This window comes from Andrographis paniculata, unplaced genomic scaffold (assembly GCF_009805555.1).
Source record: "Andrographis paniculata isolate CXL003 unplaced genomic scaffold, ASM980555v1 Contig65END, whole genome shotgun sequence".
In the NCBI taxonomy this organism is placed as follows: Eukaryota; Viridiplantae; Streptophyta; class Magnoliopsida; order Lamiales; family Acanthaceae; genus Andrographis; species Andrographis paniculata.
Window position 1 is genome coordinate 5,725,615 of NW_026137601.1, and position 13,646 is coordinate 5,739,260.

Sequence of the window (13,646 nt, forward strand, 5' to 3'; positions counted from 1 at the left end):
CCATATGTAATCTGGAAGCATCTTCTTGAATGCAATCGGAATCAACCTCTCCGTAAATATATGACAGTCATGACTTTTCATACCGCTCAAGTTAAGTTCACTCACATCAACACATCTGCCGATATCAGAAGCATAGCCGTCACGGAATTTCAATGTCTTAATCCATTGACATATCTTCTTCCTTTGTTCTCGATTTAATGTGTATATTGCTTTAGGCATAGTACATGTATCTAGATTCACGGTAAGCTCTGGTAGGTCGCATAGAACTTGGATATCCTTTCGAGCACCGAGGTTATCCTTACTTTTTCCTTTGATTCCCATGACAATATAGAAGATATTGTCAAACACATTCTTTTCAATATACATCACATCAAGGTTATGTCGAATCAAATGAGTTTTCCAATACGGTAAATCCCAAAAAATACTTCTCTGGGTCCACTTATGATTAGTAGCATATCCATGGGGCTTTCCAATAGGATCATCTATGACACTATTAAATTGACATACTTGGTTCCAAATTTCATCCCCATCTCGCCTATGAGGCGGAGATGTATTGTCAATTAAACCTCTTTTGAAGGATTTCATATCACGTCGATACTCATGATCAAAGGGTAAGAATCTTCGATGGCAATCAAAGTGACTAACCTTTCTTCCGTGTTCTAAGTAAAATGTTCGAGTATCTTGCATACATATTGGACAACTCATAAGCCCAGCTGTACTCCAAGAAGAAAGCATACCATATGCTGGAAAGTCATTAATTATCCACATAAGTGAAGTTCTTATTCAAAAATATGTCTCTGTAGAAGCGTCGTATGTAATTTCTCCTATCTCCCACAACTTTTTCAACTCTTCAATTAAAGGTTGCAAATACACATCAATTTTACCTTTTGGATTTGTAAGGCCGGGAATTATCAACGAAAAAAACATATATTTACTCTTCATACACATACCTGGAGGTAAGTTATAAGGTGTGACAATAATAGGCCAACAAGAATATTGTTTTCCATATGATCCATTCGGACAAAATCCATCCGCACATAATCCTAGCTGAACATTTCTTGCCTCAAGTGAAAATTCCGTATGCACACGATCAAAATATTTCCATACTTCACCATCAGAGGGGTGACACATGTAACCATTTTCAGTATCATGTGTGAAATGCCACGTCATATGTTCTGCCGTCTTTTTAGAAGCATATAACCTCTGCAATCTAGGGGTTAATGGTAAATATCTCAATCGTGCAAAAGGAACCTTCTTTCGAGGCTTATTTCCTTTGGGCCCTTTATAACGTGAATGCCCACGAAATTTGCAATGGTGCATTAACTCATCTTCTTTCCAAAACAACATACAACCTTTTTGCAGCAATCAATTTTAATAAGTGGTAACCCCAACTCACGTATCATTTTCTTTGTTGCATAATAATTCGATGACAACTTATAATCTGAGGGCAATATTTCACCAATAATTTGCAAAAAATCATCAAGCAATTTTGTGGTATATTATAATCAGCCTTTATGCTCACTAAGCGAGCAACTGCAGATAATTGAGAATGTGTCTCACAACCATTCCACAGAGGATGATTAGCTGCACGTAGAACATCTTTGAACTTGTTCAAATGTGCATAATTGTTAGACTGTTCAAGTCTAACATCTCTAGAGGATTCATCTCCATTCAAATATGTATCTCTCCGACCATCTACTATATTAGTTTGATCTATGTTCATTGGCGCCCCAATAATGTCATGCAACATTCTTTGTTCCCAATTTGAGTGATGATGATGTCTTAATGGTGTCTCCAGTCGATCATTAAGGACTAAATTTCTTGGTGGACTATCATTCTTTTCTGGTTCTCCTTGATATATCCAATTATAATAATTTTCTATGAATCCCTTCATATATAGATGCACTTTAACTTCTTCCGGGGCAATATATTTTTGGTTTCTGCATTTGTGACAAGGACACCTAATACAATCTCGATCCATATATGCTACTTGTTTTTTTGCCCATTCTATAAATTCTTCAACGCCCGATGTAAACTCAGGTGTAAGACGTTTACGCCCAGGCAAATTTTTATTATACATCCATGCTCTTGTTCTTTGAGACATATTGAGTTCTGATATATATATATATACATACATATACATATTGGCACAAAAATATAAGAGAATATTAAAATATTGAAAATAAAAATAATAATAATAAGATAAACAATATAAAAAATAATTAACATTTATAAATTTATATTTCTATAAATATGATTGATTTATTTTTTTTCAAGCTAATGTGCATAAACCAATCTAAATGCAATAAAATAAACGGATAATTGGGTTTAAATCCCTTTCTGCATAATAATCTTTAAATTCAGTACCTATTTTAAATCCTTTACGCTGCACTCCCTTCTTTATCGTGTTGTTTACTCTCTTCTCCCTCTCTCACCCAAACTGCTGCAATCTCTCGAAATTCATCGCTTTCTTCGCGCGAAATTGGAGAGAGAAAAAAACGACAACTGCAAAATCGAACTGGCCATTTTCTTGCCCATGATTTGCCGATCTTGAAGACCCACCAATTGTTCAGTTGCAGATCTCTCTCTTCCCTTCGAAATCGATGTTGCCATCCAGTCAGTTGCGCTATGTATCCGGCAAGAATCGACACACCTTAGAGTTTTCTAAGGTTAGTAATATATCTGGAATGTGTTGTGTTGACGCATATATCTCAGTCCTATTGTTAACAAAGAAGCACGCTCAAATCTTGAAGAAGAAGAAAATCGGTGGAAAAAAGTAAGCTAGTAGATTTTGCGATAAAAATCATGTTTTATGTTAGGATACTGTCGGGATTGAAACAAAGCAAAATCCAATCTTACAGATTGTAGCTTCAGCAGCGCCTCCAACAAGGTTTTTTTCTAGTATCTTTCTTTTTTCCTTTGTTTTTTATATAACTCCGTGGAGCTTCCATCGGGCTTTTGATGCAACTGGTTGAAGTCGATTAAAGGTACTCCATCATTTTGGATTGAATAGTTATATGTCGAATCGATGTAGACCAACTCTCCCTAAAACAAAACTCAATTTTATTGGAACTCATTACCTGTAATAAAACTTTATTAACATATAATGTGTATTTTTATGAATCTTAAATTTTTTCTAAAAGTGTTGGTGGCCACTTGTGTTTGGTGCACGTGTTACACTAAATTCATTTTGAGTTTGTTCTTTCTCTATGGATCACCGTCACCAACGAGAGAAACCAAAATGCAGCGCAGATTTATCCTCCACTATTCCTGAGTTCCAATATCCATTGCCAAAGAAAAATCCATATCTACTTCCGGTCTTGCAGGCTTTGCTTATTTACTTTGTAGTTGAACTTCTTTGTTTCGATTAAGTAAGTTGTTATCTTCTGCTATGTGTCTGAAGTGGTTTCGGCTTGGATATTGAATTCTTGCGTTCGATTGTAACAAATGTGATTTGATCGATGTTTGCCAAATGTTTTGTCAATGTGTATTTAATCGTTGTTCTTCGTTTATTTAGCTTCTACTTGTTGTTGTCGTGGTGGCGGTGGTTGTTTTAACTTGAAGTATGGAGGAGATGGCGCGCCGCCCACGCTCTATCCTTCTATTTTTAACCATAATTTTTAATGATTAGATTGAAATTAAAGTGCAATATTCCTAACAGAATGCAGTTGCTCGCAGATAAAGATCTTACTAGCTTGAGTTATTGGATGAATTGGAGAGTGTTGTTCTGTGTAGTATGGTTCCATGCCTATGATTATAGCAGTACTGCTTATTTGGAAATATGAACATTCAGAAGATGTACTAGGTATGTTATATGTTTTATACAATGTAAGAGATGTTGTTACTAAAAGACGACACAATTGGTGTAAGTTTTGATTGCACACATAAATCCAGGCATTTATTTTTGTTTTATATATAGACATTTTCTTTTTTCAATTGTTAGTTGATCATCATTGGCCAAGCAAGAACCCATTTTGCTATGAATATATGATTCGTAATTGTAGCATTGTAGATAAGCTCTGTCATTGTAACATATATGATAATCTCGGTAACACTATCATGATGAATTCATCTATGGTTATTGACAACAAGTGAATATTTTGAATCGAAAATGGTCGGTTTCCCAGGCACAGGTTACCATGGCATGTGTACACTTTATAGAAGTATATGACACTATCATTATAAGTTTGTAAGATCTGCGTTAGGGTATATCGGTATTTGATACAGGTATATAAGTAGGTGCTTTGGGTACAAACACTGACATTCAAGGTATAAATGATGGTTGCTTACGTATTATCTGTGTAATAGCAGATGTCATTGCATGTGGTCGATTTCAGTCAATCCCCTGATGGAGAAGACAATTACCAGATCAATGATTTTCTCTATTAGCCCCGCTGGAAATTGGTTAAAGCCAGGCGCGATTGTTGTAGAGGTGTAATTTTATATTTTTATAGGATGTTCGTCAATCATTTCATTATAATTATTTTTGATGTGCTAGACATAATGTAATATTGTATATAAATATACAACAATAAGAGTGTTGCATTGATGTTATTTTTTAAATTTGATGTAATGTGATAGATGAATGAGAATTGCGGGTATGTGATGATGATCTTTTATATATGACTCATTGACGATAGATGTTTCTTAAAATGTAACGCAGGTACACAAATTGTGGGTTAGTATTTTGTTTATTTTGAAGAATATATAGTTGGTGTCACGAAACACATGGTTCTGTGGCGTATTATCCATTTAAAAATTATAGTAAATTTATGTTAATTAATTTTGTAAATGGCAAAAAGTAAGTAGTATACTGTGTTGCAATCATTAGACCCATACTAAAAGGGTTATGAATTCTTGTTCTAATTAAAATCTATCGAGCTCAATTTATGTCATTAAGTACAGTGAAACGAACATTCATTTAAAGTATACAAGTACACAATTACCCACCTATGTCATAATGTTATATTTTTTATTTACGTGAAAGCAGAGCCCGGGTACATAATTTGATAAGAATTGTTACATTAAAATCAATAGGGGGTACATCGGAGCCATGCTGAAGTACTTATCAGCTCATTTTTACCAAGTTATACTTCTTTGAAATGTTTCTAGCTAATTGATATTGAGTTTATAAGTGTGCAGAAGTTTGGATTATTATGTCATGGGTCAAAATATTTTAGACAAGATGTGTTTGTCATATTATGCAAAAAAACTTGAAGTCCTAATAGTAGATTACGTCTAGCGTGTTCACTTGAATATTGTTGTGTGTGCTACGATGTACATTACTATGTAACGAGTCTAAATATTTTCTATTCGTGACAGAAATTATGTATTCTAACAACTAATATAATTTAACTTAGTCATTTATAACTTGTTTAGCCATCTACAAGTGGAGGTTAGAGTATTATTCGACATATATCATACAATATAATTAAGTCATTTTTTACTTGTTTAGTCATCTATAGTAAATATGTTATTTATCTCTTTATATAATTCAGAGTGTTATGGAAATACTATTACAACGAATTCATCCATGATTACCGACAATACGTGAATATTTTAAACCGAAAATAGTTGGTTATCTAAGCACAAGTTACCAGGGTATATATACCCGATATTGAAGCATGCGATACCAACTTTATCGGTACGTAAGATCTGCGCTAGGGCATATCGGTATTTGATGCAGGTATGTTAGTATGTGCTCTGGGTACAAACACCGACATTTAAGGTATAAATAATGGTTGCTTAGGTATTATCTGTGTAGTAGCAAGTATCCATGAATGTGCTTGATTTCAGTTGATCATCTTATAGAATGGCCAATTCACGAGCTCGGTGTGAGTACTTCTTCTCCCAACCCCGATGGAAAAATTTGGGCATAGTACGTTTACATTCAATAGCGCATGCCCACACTTTTCAATGGCAAGACAATAAAGCATGTACAAGTAACAACCAACATAGTTTAACTAAGTCCTTTATGACTTGTTTAGTCATCTACGGTAAATATTTATTGTTTATCTTTACGTAGATTTCTGGGATTCACGGGAATACTATAATGATGCATTCATCCCTGATTACCGACAATAATTGAATGTTTCAAACAAAGAACGGTCAGTTTCTGAAACACAAGTTACCAGGACATATATACTTTGTGGAAAGGTTTGGGCATGATACATTTACATTCAACAGTTTATGCCATATTTTTCAATAACGTGATTACAAAGCATGTAACGTTATTCAATTGGTGTAATATAATTACTTTATGCGTCAATAAGATATAACCGGTTGGATCTGCTGGTATATTTTATTGTAGTAAGTGGTCTGTAACTCTATTACACAAGTATATAATGAAATAATAGAGGTTTGTAAATATATTCTGCAGGTATTGTAATAATGTACTGAGGTATTTGATGATGCAACTCTGTAAGAACGAATGATAAATATATTATCATGTTATTTCCACGGTATTTGAATTCTATTATTGGGTAATCATTTGGAATTCTAATAGTTGATTAAAACCCGTTGTTGTTGCTAAGTACAACTATTACCTATATAGCACAACTAAACACCAAATTTCCACATGCCACACAACTACATTGCTATTATAAAGTTTTATACGTTAATATTACATGTATATATATATGTATTCTGCAAGCATGTTGGTAATGGAATGAGCTATCTGGTGATGCTAACATGTGGGAACAAATGGTAAATATAATATCATTTTGTTTCCATAATGTCAGCTCCGATGTTGAATGACGTGGGCTCCGGGCTAAAGTTATTAATCAAGGCAAGCAGGCGGTGCCACTACAACCTTATCTTTGGGCAGTCCAGAAAATGGCCGAATTGAGTCATTTTGATAGCTCTAATATATTCATCCAATATACATTTCTTCATTTTCTCCACCTCGTTATGAAAACATGGTACTGCAAATCGGATGATAACCTATTTGTATTCTTTCCCCGGTTTGTAAATAAATACCACCAGTTCACATTACCCGAACAATGACAAAAAACTAAAATATGCAACTTCGGGTAACTAAACAAAATGTACATCTACAAAATTAACAAAAATCACAAATAAAATAAATAAAATAATCCAAAATTGGTGCTAAAATAAAACACTCAACTCGGTGTATCTGGGCAAATATACGAACGATTTCAAATCCGATTAACAAATAAAACTACACCGATCACTTAGAGCTTCTCAACACCAAACCAATGCATACAAACACGGGACCAAGACTTACACCTCAAATAATCGAACAAACTACGGTATAATATCAAGGTCAACAAATCAAAACTTGAAAAAGGTCCAACCTGGCACTTACTTTTTCGAGCTTGTCTTGGGGGATGGGAGCGGTTAGCTGTTTTCTTCACATTTTTGCACCGAATCGGTTGTTACTTAATTGCCGGAGGTTCGAGAGCATCGGTTTGCCTAGAGATTGAAGAAAAATGGTTTAAAATCGGTGTGAGGGGAGTTATGAGAGGTTTCCTGCCTTTACCCTTATTAAATTGTGAATTAATTGTTTTTTTTTTTAAATTCACAAAAAGAAAAGGTACGCGATTTCTAACTAGAAGTATATAAGGTTACAATAGAGGTAGAGCGGGAAGAAATATAGGTATATATTACAAAATTTGAAATATTGATCAACCTATTTCGAGTACATGTTGCGTATACAACGTTGATTGAGGGAAAAATACACATTGGGAAGCTATAACAAACCTAATTCATAAAGTAGGGACTGCAGACTAACTAATTTATAATAGGAACTGAATTGCAAGTATATTTGTCTGACAGGGATTTTAATTCAAATTTCCCTAAAATAAATCGAATACATAGAACATGCTGAGCAATTAAATATAATGTGATACAACATAATAATAAAAAAATAATCAATAATAAATATACATTCTAAAAAATTACTTTTAAATATATATCATGGGTAATTCAAATTCATCTTTCTTTTATGGATATAATTACATTTGAAAACGTTTGTGTATTATATATAAATAATTTATATAAATCTAAAATAAATTAATTACCATACACATATAAAAAATTACCATTAAATTTTTTTAACAATAACAGTTTACTTTTACAAATTTCACGTATATATATACACATCTATATACTTTACGAAAATATAAATTTTAGATACTTAAATTATTTTTTATTAATTATTATATTTGATTTGTTAATTACTTATTATTTTATATAGTAACTTTATTAATATATTTAAAGTATTTATAATGGGTAGATATGAATCAATCTTTTATTTTTAATGTTTATTATTTATAACTATTGTATATTTAACAAATTTAAAATTTTTGTTGAGTTTGCTTAGTTTAGTTTGATTAATTCTCATTTAAAAAATATTTTAATATAATAGGTTTTTAGATAAAAATATAATGTCTACACTTAGTGTGTTTTAAATTATGACATAGAAGTATAATTTTCTATATAAGTTTATTGGACATGACACAAATTTTGCTATAATAATAATTATATATACGAGAATGGAAAATTTTGGTATAATATTATATAAATGTACTTTTACGATTTTATTAAAAAATACTTAAGATTGTTACAAAAATATTTAAAATTAGATATATGAATTATTTAAATAAACTTTACAATATTTTATACTTTACATTTAAAAAGAAATAATTATGTATATTTAGACAATGCAATACATATTTATTTTGTGGAAAAGAAAAAAGAACTACTCCAAAAAATAATAATAATAATAATAATTAACATGTATCATTACTAAAAAGATGCACATAAAAATAAAATAAAGAATATATTACCTGGTCCAGACTGTATGTGAATATAAAGATATAAAGATGAGAAATAATCTGCGGTATATATATAACAAAAAATATGCAATATTAAGAGAAAATTAAAAGAAAATTATTTTTCAAGTTATGAAATATATATATTACATATGGACACACAAGAATAATATTATATTTGCAAAAAATTATAAAAACAAAAAAAAAAAATATTGTTTAAATAAATATCCGAGCCATACATCTTTTAATTATTTAAAAAATATATATTATATCAAACTATAAAAATATGTTAAATTGTTTAATACAATAACAGTCATATTTTTATATATTAAAAATTTAAAATTATTAAAATCAAAATAACTAAGCTGTATTTATAAATTTATATTTTACATTTAAAAAAAATAATTATGCATCTGAACAATGTAATAAATGTTTATTTGTGGGAAAAAAAAGACAAAAAATAGTCCATAAATAATAATAATAATAAAAATAATTAACATGTATCATTAATAAAAAAGATATACATAGAAAAAAAAATTAAGAATACATTAACTGGTTAGACTCTTGCGTAAATATAAATATAAAAATTATAAATATTATAAATGATCTGTAATGTAACATAAAAAAAAAAAAAAAATTACAATGTTAATAGAAAATTCAAATAACTTTATTTTTCCAATATATGAAATATAGACATATATATATATATATATATGATACATATGGACACACAAGAATAATACTATATTTACAAAAAATTATAAAAACAACAAATATAGATAACCTTCGTTTTTTTTATTTATTAAAATTTAAAAATATTAAAATCAAATAATTAAAGTATATTTATAAAAATATATAATAATTTTGGTTTAAAATATATAGTACAATTAAATCATAAATGCATAAAAAAATTAATTTTTTCAATCATCATAATTTTTGATTTATTACGAAACAAAAATTATTAAAATTAAATTATAAAAATACATTAAAATAAAGTTAGATTATCTGGTTGTGATTTCAATAAATAGTCTTTAGAATAAAATTATGTATTTGTAACAAACGAAGAATATTGATGTAAAAATGACACGAGTTATTGAATAAGATAATATAATTGATATGGAGTATAACATAAGCACTATTATAGTAACATGAGTTATTGAATAAGATAATATAATTGATATGGAGTATAATATAAGCACTATTATAGTAACATATATGATATAAGTATTTAGATATAGAAATATATACAGATTACCTGTGATTCCTTCCAAAGAATAGTGTGTGCAGACGATGTGCAAAATAAAATGATGCGTGAAAATGAAATGATGCACAAGAAAAAGTATATATAATTTTTTTAAAAATAGTTTGTCGAGTATTTAACGTTAAATTCTAATCTATATATAGAGTTTGAATTTTAAATTAAATTTTATCCAAAATACATTTATTATAATAATGTATTAAATAATGCCTATACTATTATGGATATAAATGACAATGTCAAATATGTTATTAAATGTTATGTTATAATAATAAAAATATATAATATATAATTAGTTAAACAAATGGTATAACTAGTTTATTAGTCGGATAGTAACGTTGAAAGTATCAAATTATTAATATAATACATCTAATACTATAAATAAAATTCACAATGTCAAATACATTATTAAATTTTATTTTATAATTGAATAAATTAAATAATATTAAATACATGTGCAGTAGATATATTAATTAAAAAAGAAGAAATTGAAAAAAAAAATCATCCTATTATCTATATATTTGGAGATATCGTGTATATATAATATTAAACATAAATTTGACTATTCAAATTTATTGTTAGATTTTATGTTATATGAATTAATAAAATTCCAAAAATTTAGTAAAGTAGGTAATATATTAATAAGATAAAGAACCAATTCAAAATATAAAAATTATTAAAAAATATTTCATTCATATAATTATATTTACTGGATAAAAAATACATAATATAACGTTATAAAATATGTTAAATATATTATTTATAACAAATACATTACATTAAGTCATTAACACACGAACATTACCCAATTCCACTATTAATAGATTTTCTTTCTCTTCTTTCACATAAAATATTTAAAATTCCCTCTTTCAATTTTTTTTTATCTTCAAGTGCATTCTCAAAAAATTCCCTCCACTCCCGAAAAGAGTTTCTAGTTAAATGTTCGGCAAGAACGAAGATCTTAATTAAATTTCTCTACAGAAGTGTCAGAATGTAACCTTATATATATTTATGTGATGATTTCAATCTATATACTATAAATCTGTTTTCATTTTAATTTCTTATTTTCTTTCAGTTATGAAAGCAATATGTTCCAAGATTTATGTTCTGCAATTCCTGGTTTCAATGGTAAATTTAATCACTTTTGCTAAGAATTTTTTTTATTTAATTTTGTTGTCCACATAATTGATTATTACTTAATTTGATTGATTATAGAGCTTGTGATGATCTCAGTAGAATATTTTTCCAATTTTTAAATTTCATATCTGAAATTTAGGAAGAAGAAAGTGGAAGGTGGTCCCGCGGTGTGAATAAGGAGGGTTGGGAAGAAGAAGATGGTTGGGGAAGAAAATTCTGTAGGGTTGCATGTGGGGGAAGAGGAAAAAAATTGATTTGAAGAAATTTAGAAATTAATCCACATAATTATGTTATTTTTTAAAGTGGGTTGGAATTAATATTGGGTTATTTTAATTAATTTAATTTATTTTATTTTTAGACATAATTGTTTGAATTATATTTAATTTTTATTTAATTTATAAAAATTGATTTTTATTAAAATTAATATTTTAGAATAATTTATAATGAATTGTAGATTTATTATTTAAAATTATTTTTCAGATAAGATTTTAAATTTTAATTTACTATGAATCATAATATATTTTTTAATATTATATATTTTAAAAAGTAATTATATTTATGATATGATATATTTTAATTGTATATTATTATTATTATTTTTGTTTTAAATCATTACACACGAGTATTGATTCGTTATTGTTATTGTTTTTGTTTTATTTTATTTTATTAAAAATTATATATATTTTTTTAAGTTAGCTCAAATTTTTTTTGCATAATGTTATTGTAATATTATATAGTAAAATTAAAATTTAAATGATAAAATTACATTAGATTATATCAAATATAGATATATATATTATGCAATTTTTTTCTCACATATTGTTTTATATACATATAAACTAATATTATATTAAATATTATATAGATATAGTATCAACACTTGCAAATGACCATGACATGGGAATGGTTAATTATTCTCAAAATAGAGAAAGATTACTATCCCCCCAACAAATTGCATCATCTGGTAATCCAATCATTCAACCATTACAAAGTAATTTAGATGAAACATCCGGACAACAACAGGAAAAATCCACTCAAATCCACCTTCGACCAAATGACATGGAGTAAGTTTACTAATTTATGTATTCAAAATTAATAAACATAATACACAGTAATATTTCAAGAATTAGTGCAAATTCATTTAATGTGTTCATTTAAATTATTTTGTGTTTAGGTACGATCGAGATTTCAAGAGAGCTTTAGGAGAAATCATCAAGAGTTCATTTAATGGACCTTGGATCTCATTTAAAATGGTTTCAAACGAACACAAGCAATTATGGTTTCGTCAAATAAAGGTTATTAAGCTAAAAATTCGTCAATATTATTTATTTTTCAATAGGTTATAATATTTTATATTGTATTTTTACATAAACAGAGGAAATTCACCTGGGATTCTATAGACGAAAGTCATTTTTATAAGTACTTCAAAGCAGCAGCCGGAGGATGGATGAGAAACACCTTCATGAAGTTACATGATGCGAAAAAAAAGGGCAAATTGAACAACGAGAAAATGAAATGGATTACAGAAGAAGATTGGAAAACAATGCTACAAGAATGAAATTCAAATTCATTTAAAGATATTAGCGCCAGAAATCATCGGAGTCGAAGTGCAAATGTAAACACCAATACAATATTGTATCAAGGGGGCTCGGCTTCAATGTCTGAACACAGGAGAAAAATGGTAATATTTTCATAAATTGACTTTATGTTTATGTTATTTTCTTTCTTTTCATGGAACTTATATTAATATGAAATTATTTAAATTTTTATTAGATGTTGGAATTGGGAAGGGAACCAACAATATTTGAATTGATGAAGCGTGGTTGGATGACAAAAGATCAACAATGGAGTGGTCCTTTGAAAGATTTTGAGGTAATTGTTATATATCTTGTTAACTGATATACAATGAGAAATATTGTGCTAATTATAAATTTTCTAACTCAAAGCCACTCCTATAGTTTATAATTTATTGCATGTTTAATATTGTTGTTTATAGATTTTTGTTTATTTATTTAAGTTAATATTTATTTTTTATATAAAACAATATGTATGTTAATATATATATATTGTTGTAATATATTGTTTTGTACACTCAATTAAAAATTATATATATGTAACCTAATTTTTTTATATAAATACAAGTAAAATCTGATTGATTTTGGCAGGATGATCTTCAAAGATCAGACAATCAATAAATAAACATAGAGACGATTGGGGTAAAGAGTGGAAGATTACTCGGACTTGGTTCTGAAAGTAAACGCATAATGCTAACACGTAAAGTTTCTCAATCCAACAATTTGAAGCCAAGTTCAGAGGATAATGAAGAAACTATCAGACGTTTGGAGGACCAATGTGCGGAACTTCAAGTTAAGAATGTTGAAATTGAAGAACGAGTTCAAGCACAATTAGAGAAGCAACGGCAAGAGTTAACATCAAAATTTCAAAATCAAGTCGAA